The 10,042-nt window shown below is 43.1% G+C and overlaps 1 long non-coding RNA gene across 1 annotated transcript; it reads left to right on the top strand.

Annotated features, from left to right (window-relative positions):
• Window positions 1-205: 205 nt before the first annotated feature.
• On the top strand, window positions 206-9,749 carry LOC311439899. The gene is made up of 2 exons (XR_014695064.1): window positions 206-551; window positions 8,540-9,749. It is a non-coding gene; the product is annotated as an uncharacterized lncRNA (long non-coding RNA).
• The last annotated feature ends 293 nt before the right edge of the window (window positions 9,750-10,042 follow it).

Genomic DNA, 10,042 nt, shown 5'->3' with positions numbered 1-10,042 from the left:
GCACTGTACCGGGGGTGTGGGGAGCTGCACAGATGGGGAGCAAAAAGGAATGGCCCAAGGTGTATTTGCTGATGCACAACTGGGTCTGCAGCAGGTGTGAACATCAGGGCTCAGCATAAGGCAGCAGTGGGTGTGAGACAGCAGAAATCCTGATGACAATGCTGATGTCCTCCCTGCAGAGGCTGGCACAATGCTTTGGGTCACTAACTCTTAACACCTGTGTGAAACATGTTTTTAAATACTTCTGGAGAAGGCTTCACCTGTTGCTTTCTGCTACCACTTGCTAGGCCAGAGGGTGCTGCAGGCCTGAGTCCTCCTTGGCCTGCAAAGGAATTTGAATTTAGGGGTCTCAACTTCTGCTCTGTGCACCTCCTAGTTACATAAATGGGGGGAGAAGGATGTAACCTGAATTGAATGTAACCTGACTGAACGTCCGTAACCTGAATTTTTGGAGTGTGAACTTCTTCGTGAGAAGCCTTCTTCAAGCATGCCTTGTCTCTTCTGGGATTCAAGAGACTGGTGTCCAGTTTGACTGCCCTCCTTGGTATGAGGTAAGTGCCCAGTGGATCAGGCCCTGGGAATTTAGGCTTTGTTGAGAAGTAGAAATATTGGCATTGAGGGAATATAAAGCTAAGGAGTGAAGCTTTCATGTGGTTCATATGGTTGCTGAAATGAGAGTGGTTTTCTGGTCAGCAAAACTGGACCTATGCACATTGGATTATGCTTTGACCTTGAAGGGCTTGGTGGCACTCCCAGGAAAGGCTCCCTCACTGGGCTCATGGGAGGTCACAGTCTGGAGGACATTATGCTGTGCTGCTGGGTGAGAGCTCCTGACCCTTCTTCTTATCTTCTGGGACTTGTGTGGGGTACATGAGAGCTCTGGCTCCCTCCAGACAAACAGTACAAAGGGTCAAGGACATCCATCCCGCATTTACTGTATGAGAGCCAGCCCAACGCAACATGCCCATGCCTCAGCTCTTCCAGTTCCCAGACACAGCATAACCCCACCTCCCTGGAGATGCAAGCTAAGGCACCAGCCAAACTGCCTGGGCTGCTGTGGTACAAGCACGCTCTGTGCTGATGTCTGGGGCTTGTAAACTTCAGTGCAGAGGCAGGGCACAAAGCCACTGATAGTAACATCTTAAACCACTTCAGGGAGCCTTCCCAGAGCTTGTTTGTCAGAGCCTGAGGTCTTCAGCTGAACATGATCCTTCCTGAGCAGAAGGCATCAGTGCTGCGTGAAAACACTGGAGATATTTTAAAGTGTAACCACAAAGTGCAAGACAGGAACCACAGCTGCTTTTATATACACAAACCTCAGGGGAGTCTTCCCGATTTCCCCAAAGTCCCAGGCATTTGAACCCTGAGAGACAGTTGTGCATGTATGGGTTGTCCCCTCTTGTGTGCTTTCACCCTGAAACAGGCATAAGACACTGCTAGATCCAGCAGTCCTCAAAATGCTGGGGGAAAAAAAAAGGTGAAGATGAACATAAGGGATGTGGAGGACAAGGAGAGGAGGGACTTTCACTGAAAGTGCTGGGAAATGTCACTTCGCAATGAACAAGTACATAACTTAAAAGCAAATTGAGAGCATGGCAGCAGACAGTGCTAGAGCAAGCTGGAATGGCAGGCAGGATAGGTGGCAGCAGGGAGTTTGGTGGGCTGGGTAATAGCATGTGTACAATCCTGGCAGCAGCTGTGCCTTGGTTCCCTACACCATGAGATGGAGAACAACATTTCCTTATCTCACAGTACTATTGTAAGTTTTAATTCATATCCATAAATCACTGTGAGAGCTCATGTAGTAGTATCAATTTACCGTGGAGCTGAAAATGATACAATCATTTTCTTGATAAGGCAGAAGATAAATATTTTTCCAAGTGAGAACCCCAATTAACCACCATTCTGAAGAGAACATAGCCTAAGCAGCCTAATATTGAAACAGGGTGTTAGCTAACCACAAAAGAGCTTTCCATGTCCAGAGCTGGATCTCCAACTTGTGAACTTACAGCCTAGAGGCATAATGGCTTTCTATCAAATCTGCCATGTGTTAGAATAAAATACCAGTGACTGTAATCCTAGGGAAGAATCCAAAGACTGCAATAGACCTAAAGGAGAAGGAAGTGGGCAGCAGAGCTCTCTGCATTTCGGAAATGTTTACTTGACAAATATTTAGCGAGCTTGGAGGTATTTTTGAGAAAAAAAATGTCATGGGTTCATGTTGATGAATGTTTTGCTACTGATTAAATCTGAGCCTGTATAAACTGTGTGGTGACAAAGAAACCTGAGACTGTAATGAGGAAACAGTTGGGTAGGATGTGAGAGATTGAAACCACAGATATTGCCATCCCCAGGAGAAATGCTTTATTCTAAGGACTGGAAATTAGTTTGGGACTATTGGATTCCATTCAAGGAATAAGTCCTATTATGTACAATATCTCCTAATCTTTATCCCAGAAATTGCCTTGAAAAGCCAAATCTTGTATCACAGTAATTAAAGGAAAACATATGTGAAACAAGATGCCTATTTCTTGTCTGGACTCTCATTAGCCAGTCCACCATAAAACACCACTGCGGCTCCAATCAGTATAGATCAACATCCCTCTACGCATCCCCAGATAGAGAGGGGCTTTGAGCATTTTATAGACACGGGATTTCCAAGGCACTCAATTTTGGTTGTCCAACCTGGTCTCATTCTTCGATATTCATTTACTTGTGCAGCAGTCCCATTAATTTCACTGGGACAATGAATTCAAGCAAGTCCTCAAATTGTTGTTGAACCATCATGCTTGGCATTTACCTTTTAATATAGAGTTGTGGGTATTTTTGTTGTTTTGTGTGTGTTTTTTTAATGTGTAGTTAATTTTTTAACATGGAGCCAAAAGTTTTGATGAATGCTAATCTAAACATAAGTACCCTAGCTCTGAATTGGACCCTTAATAAAGCAACACTCGATGTGCAATATTTTTGGACTTCAGGCTGCTAATATAATAGGTTCACCTGGTCATCAAAGCTGGTTAAGTTTTGAAAAGTTAGGCCTAATTTTATTCAAAAAGAACAAATAACTTTCTGCAATATGTTTGTCTTTATGGGGTAAAAGTCTGCCATACCTTAGGTAATTTCTGTTTGCCATTAATAAACATTTTATTGCAACACACTTAAGCCATGTTGTATATCTGTGCTCAGCAATATCGATACTAAAAGGTCAGAGCTGAGTGAAATGGCCTAGATCCCATGAAAATACAAATAAGATCTGCGGTAAACCAAAGTCTGAGTTTCACATGTGCACAGATACACTTGGTCATTGGAGTTTTTTGAATATTTCCTTCCAGAGACTTTCCTTGTAGCTCTGGTGGATGTTGCAAAATTCTGTTCTTTATAAGTAAAAGTTAATTATGCTAGTGCCATACCTGTTCTGTTTGTGAGAGGTAGGGCTGTGATAGGTGCAGGGGCAGCAGGTGGGGTTTGGCCAGGGCACATCCCCACTGGGCCATGAGGAGCACCAAGCAACCTCTCCACCTCCACGGGACTGTGGTGAGGGGTCAGTCACTGGCAAAACTCTCATCACCCCTTTTGCCGGAGTTGGAAAACCCATAAGGAGAAGAAATCAATGGTTAGAGCCATTTCTAATGATGCCTCGACCTTTTCCTGTTAGGATTTCAAGCCACAGGAAAGGAGTGAATGATGCAGGTTAAAATAGAAGCATAGCTGGGAAAGTTGTGTTCAGTGGGTAGCTTTTCAGACTCTGACCCTTCCTGCTCATGCTCAGATATTTCTCTCCTCATCACATCTGATATTATGAGCCTGCAATCGGAGATCACATTATAGAATGGGAACATTGCTGTAGTTAATGTAGAGACATACTCATTGTTTTCATAGTTAGTTTTCAAAAAATGCTGTAAAACCTCCAAGTTTGTACTGAGTAAACTACCAGGTTTGTTTGGGTAATTGTTATGCCTTATGGAGAATGTGAATTTGATCCAAATCTGGTGGGTTTATTTGTTTTGGTTTGTTTTATTTTTTATTTTTTGGCAAACATGGGTGAGATATGCACCTAACTCCTTCAAACTATGATGTGAAATCAACATGTTTTATTTCATATTCTTTTTAATTCACCTTAGTTCATTATCTGGAAAAGCTGTAATTCCATATCCAGGGTAAAGTCTGAAATTTAAAAATAGGTTGCTGAAAGGGAATGAGAGAAGTTCAGCAGAACCAGACTCTCTCTGCAAGGCAGGACATTTGCAGGCAGTTGGTGTTAGGAGGAAGGGGTTGGATGCAGGTGCTGTGCCATGACTGCTGACCCTGAATCACCCCTCGGTCCCTTGCTAACCATGTGTTCTGCCTGTACTTAGTGCTCTCCCACTGCTCTCCTTTGAGTCCTTGGAGCAGTTTGGTCCAGGAGCAAAGCTTTAATTGCTAGCATTTAAGTGCTCTAAAATCCACCTGTGCATTTTAGAAACCTTTTCAGAGGAGGGAAAAAAAAAAAGGAATTAAATGGTTTTAACACCTTTAAAACCATTATAGGACTGAGAGGATAGACTGAGAGACTGGTAAATATTGCTCTGGGTTAATGGACTCAGGCCCAGAACTGTAACAACTGCTTTTTTGATTTATAGATGAAAACAAAGTATTTTTAGAATAGTATAAGAAATAAAGTGTTTTGGTTTTGTTTGTTTGTTTCATGGCGTGCCATTTGAAATGTTCCCTGAACTAAAGTTTCATTCCAAAGCTTTATTTCTCCCCGTTTTCAAATAAATTTAGATGAAAGTGGAAACAAACTATAGTGGTCATGAAGAAACAGTAGTTCTGTCTGGAAAAAAATAAAATGAAACAGCTGGACTTTATCAAAGTATTCTTCTCTTTTTTTTTTTTTTTTTGGCAGATATTTTTATTCTATGACCATGACAATATTGGTGCAGATTTAACCGGAGGCACCAACCTTCCTCACAATGCTCTTGTTCCACTGTAGCTCCAATGACATCCTTAGCTCTGCTTCCTGGGGTCATTTGGCCAGGAGGCTCCTCTGCCCCCTCTTTTAGCCAGGAGCAGATTTTAATACTCAGACTTCTCTCAAGGCATGTGGCTGGGGAAATTGTCTTCAAATTTGGTAGGGCCTGGGGCAAAACTGGGAATGGAAACTAGGGATAATGTGATTAAGGGTCTGCAGAGACAGAGCAATCCCTCAAACAAACTGGGGCTTCATGTTCAAACTACATAAAATCTGGCTCAAGTAGATTGCTTCTAAAGTAATTATGCTGGGAAACAAGCTAGGTTTGCAGGAACAATCTGCAGCCACTATGTGAACAGCTTCTCTTCCTGACCAGCCCAGAGACAGATAACTCATGTGGCTACTTATCTTCATTGAGTGCCTAGACATGACTGAGCATCTTTGCCCTTTCCCTGCTCTGGAAGTTATCCAGGGAAAGCAGCCCAGCAGAAAACCTCCAGCAGTCATTGATCACACAGCCAGAGTCCAGCAGAGACTGAAGAATTAAGGTTAGGATAATAAGAGAGCTATGCTTTGCTCAACTGCTGCCTCAGCTACATGCAGCCAATATTCTGCCTCCTCCCAGCATCCTCCTCTCAGCCTTCAACCCTGTTGATTTTGGTTAAAAATAAATAAAAATGGAAGAGTTTGATCTGTGCTAAGGTTTTTCCGTCTCTCTGGTCAGGAAAGGTGCTGATCAAATATACTTCATCTGTAGCAGGTGCAAGAGATTTAGTTGACAGGAGATGTGGAAACTATAGCCATCCAGCTACATACGTGGCTGCAAGAAAAACTACAAGCCTCGTGCAGCCAGAATCTGCCAGGAGCAATCCAGACCTGTGCTGGGTGCTGCCTGGAGGGTGCTGAGTTCCCTGCTCTCCCACAGGTGATTTTCAACTTCCAGTACCTCCCAAGAAGAGGCACAGAAAGGGTGCTGCAGCTCTGAAACCTAACTCATTCTGCTTGTGCCCCCCTCTATTTAGTTAGGAAAGTGGTAAACATTGTGGAGATTAACCTTGTAACCTCAGCTAATTCACGTTAAGTTAGTAAAATGGAGCAGAATCTAGGAACAATCAGCATTTGTGGCTTTCTGGGCCTTTTAAGCTTATTTCTTTGCAATGCAAACCTCCCTCTCCAATGATTTGTTCGGCTTTAAGTCCCCTGAATTCCAAGCTTTTGTGTTATTACAAGCTTCCCTTTACTGACCGTGTCTGTGCCAGCAGGTGCATGAACTGGGAGGCCCATGGCAATGTGCATTTTATTACTTCCAAACAGACTTTTTTTTTTTTTTTCTGGTTCTTAGCAATTCTGGAGCTATTACTTGATATGTGGCTATTAAGGTTACGAGAGGAGAGGTACGTCAGTTCTTAGCCTGTAACTACTACTATCAAAAGGCTACTGCATAATGGGTATTTGAAATGTGCGTGCCAGCTGGGAAAGCTACACATGTGGACAAATACTAGCTAAGGAATAAAGCGACATAATTTCTGCGAAGAACAAGCAAGGTACCTTAACCAAGATATGTGTTTGCAGCAGAAACACCCACTCTAACGTCAGTGCAGGAGATGGGGGCTGTCACTTGGCAAGGAGCGTGCCCCTCTCCATCAGCTGCAAGGCTGGTGATGTGCTTGTGCTCTGAGAAGCTGCCTGCCGCTTCTGCCTGGTTTTGGTTATATGCTATGATTTATCCCTGGCAGGAAATGTACATGAGGTGATGGCTGTAATCAGTCAAACAGGGCCTCTGAAAGAGGGAAGGCAAGCTCTGGTAGCTTCATGAAAAAAAGATGACTCAGTTGGGTTGCCATTCAACTGTGTGTACACAGCCCTGCTCAGAACTATTTCTGGTTTTATTTAAGTGTTCCAAGAGCAGTGGAAGTCCATTTACAGGAAATCAAATATCAGACAATGGGGACCTACCTCAGCAGGAAAAAGCACAGGCTTTTATTTACAAGGAACTAATTCTTCCAAGTGAGGGTGAGTGCCAGAGGCAGTGACAGACCCCCTTTCCCTTCCCAAATGGCTGCTAAAAGGGACAGACGTTGCACCCTGTCAAAATGTTTACATATGGCCTCCCCGACAGCCAAACCTGCTGTTGCTGAGAGCCAGAAGTGAGCAATAAATAACACCACTGACTTTCACCTTGCTGTAAAAGCTTTCATCTTAGCAGGCAGGAAACCTTTTCTGACACACTTCACACCTTGGGGAAAAAAAAAAAAAAACCTTTTGCATTAGGATGTGGGAACTGAAGTGGCCTTCAAGAGAGGTGTTGATGCACAGGGGGACCTAGTCTAAAGACCATTAATTTGCATCCTCACTCTGTCAAAGGATGAGCCTTCAGGAGCAAAGGTGCTTTCATACCATGCTCAGCCTTCACTTCTCCTTTCTGGGAAGAGAAGGCTTTCAGGAGGAAGACTGAGATTTAAGGGACCATGGTGGGAAAAATAGATTTGAATTTTCATGTCTTAGTCCTTGCAAGCTGTTAAAAATTGACTATTGTAGATATAGACTTGCTGACACTCCCATGGCTTTTGTAGTCTGTCAGTGCTCTTAGCAGGCTGAGATGTTAGGGTTATTTGCTGCAGGCTCTTGTCTTCTGCCAGCTCTTCAAATAAAAGCGTTCCCACACCCACTTGTTCTTCTTAGTACCTCTGCAAGGGCTCTCCTGCCTGCAGGCTTTTATAGCCTGTGGTCTGTTTATGGGTTTAGCTTTATAGCTGGCCTAATTAGCTGTGGTGATAAGGATAATTAGGTAATTAGGATAATTTGGATAGCACAGTATGAGGCTTTTCAAACCTTTTTTTCTGGAGAGCTTTGTCTGCCACAGCATAGTCAGTTACACTTATCTAATCTCATGGAAAACAAAAAGCCCATATATCTCTGAGTGATTGATGGGGGAGAGTTAACATCCAAGCTGAAGTATGAGCTGAGAGTAAGTAACCTTGAAATGCAATCTGTGAGGGCAGAGCTGTAGCACTGAACTCACACAGCCACAGCTGATGCACAAGCAACATGATAGCTTCCTCTTATCCTGCAGGTTACCACATCAGGACTTGGATTCTCTTTCTAATCTGCTAGCTTTTGACAGACAGTGATGAACCACCAGGAAAAGAAAAAAAAAAAAAAGGACAAAAAAAAAAGACCCCCAAAAAAAGAAATTTTCTATCCCTTGATATCTTCAAATACAAACTGGATGCTTTCCTGAAAGATACACTCCAGCCAAATATAACTTGTAAGCCACACCAGGAATGACTAGAAACTCTATCATTCCTTGGAGAGGCTGAGACTACAAGGTCTCAAGCCTCTCTTTTCTGAAAGTCTGTGAATCAACGAACTTTCTCTTTTTTTTTTTTTTTTTTTTTTTTTCTGCCATTTCCTTTTCTCTGTATTTTCTAACCTAGATGTTGTGAGAAGTAGGAGCAGCAGTGGGGTCATAATTGCAAAGAGAGGAACTTAGGTACAAAAACTTGGAAACCTTTCTCTCCTCATAATTGGAATTGTTGACTATCATGCAGGAAGTAAATACCTCATTTTTATTTATTTTTTTTCAAGGGTTGAGGTATTGTCCAAAGCTCACAGAGGACCAAAAGCAAGATATAAACTGGGAATAAACAGAGATTTTGAAAAGAACCAAACAGGGGAAGTAGACATTTAAAGCCTGGCTGAATTTCCCACATTTGTTGGAAGAGAATATTGAACAACCACAGGAACCTAGGCTGAGGAGGAAGAAGATACAGGACCTATAAAACATAGTTAATGTCCATGGAAAAAGAAAGAAATGTGAAGGCAAGTGACTGATGAAGTTTCTTGGGTATTAACAGAGGGGATGATTCAGCATGGAGAAGAGCAGCCAGGCTGAGCTGTTATTTGCTGCTCTGAGCTGCCCCCAGGAATTTTCCTCTTTGTCACCATGCTGAAAATTATGAAAAAGCTGACCAAGGGAGTGAACTGAAGGGAAGCAACCTTCACAACCAGAACATCACGTGTGCACTCCCAGGGACAGGGCACAGACACAGGTGCAGATGCAGATCTCCTCTTTCCTGTGCTGTGATGTGGAGCCCACCTCTAGAGACAGGAGGGTGTGGAAGGATCCCAGCTGTGAGGTGGGACTGTGCAGCCCCTCAAACGTGGCCAGCTGGCCAGGGCTCAGTCCTGATGGCTGAGCTGCAGAGCAGGTATGAAGCTGAAGTGCTGTGAAGCCGCACAAGCGCCTGCTATTCTGTAATGCTGGGCCTGCCTGAGGGCATGGAGAGCAAAATGCTTTCCTAACAAATTGCTTCGCTGAGGTTTTAAACTGGAGACTGGCAAGGATCCAATATATGTAGAGAAAACATGCCAAATACAAGCTGAATTATAAGAAACAAGGGGCTGGATCTCCTGTAATCTGCAGTATATTAGATCTGAGGGGGCCACGCAGCACTGATGTGGTAGAAGTCTCTTGACTTCTCCACAAGGACTAGTCTGATCCATGCATCATTCCTGGAGGAGAAAAAGCTGCACTCCCTCTTGCTGCTGCAAAACAGATGAATCCAGGATTTCCTGGTCAGGAAGGACCAGGCATTCTCCAAGACAAGCAGAAATCTTTGGGCATGCCTAAAAGCCAAATCAGTGGTGAGCTTTCCCCAGTTGTCTCCTGGGTTCTTTAAGTTTGTTGTTCTGTATGAAAATACACTGCAATTAACTGGACTGACTGCCCAAACATCTACTGGCTGTTGGAGTGCTTGCAGACTTTCCCAAATAAAAGCCATGATCTGCTTCTGAATCGTTCAGTGATTTGCACTGTATTTATGAACTCAGATGAATGCCTCTAGTCTATCCTTTCCATTAAGTCACTCTTGGCTTTTATACATAGCTGAGTCTTGCAACAAACCTTACTCTTAATCAGCATTGACTGGAGCTGCTCAGGATATTTTAGCTGAAGTGAATTTTCCCTCAAAAGATGTCATTTTGAGTCCTTTTCTTTTTTTTTCACTATCAGTAGTGATGGTGACTTTTCTCACCAATATTTCTAACACTTCTTTTTCCACAGGAAAAGAAAAAAAAAAATCAATAATC

The sequence above is a fragment of the Aythya ferina genome, assembly GCF_964211825.1.
Source record: "Aythya ferina genome assembly, chromosome: 7".
Lineage (NCBI taxonomy): Eukaryota > Metazoa > Chordata > Aves > Anseriformes > Anatidae > Aythya > Aythya ferina.
The sequence above is the reverse complement of the archived record's forward strand: the minus strand, read 5'-3'. Positions and strand labels throughout refer to the sequence as shown.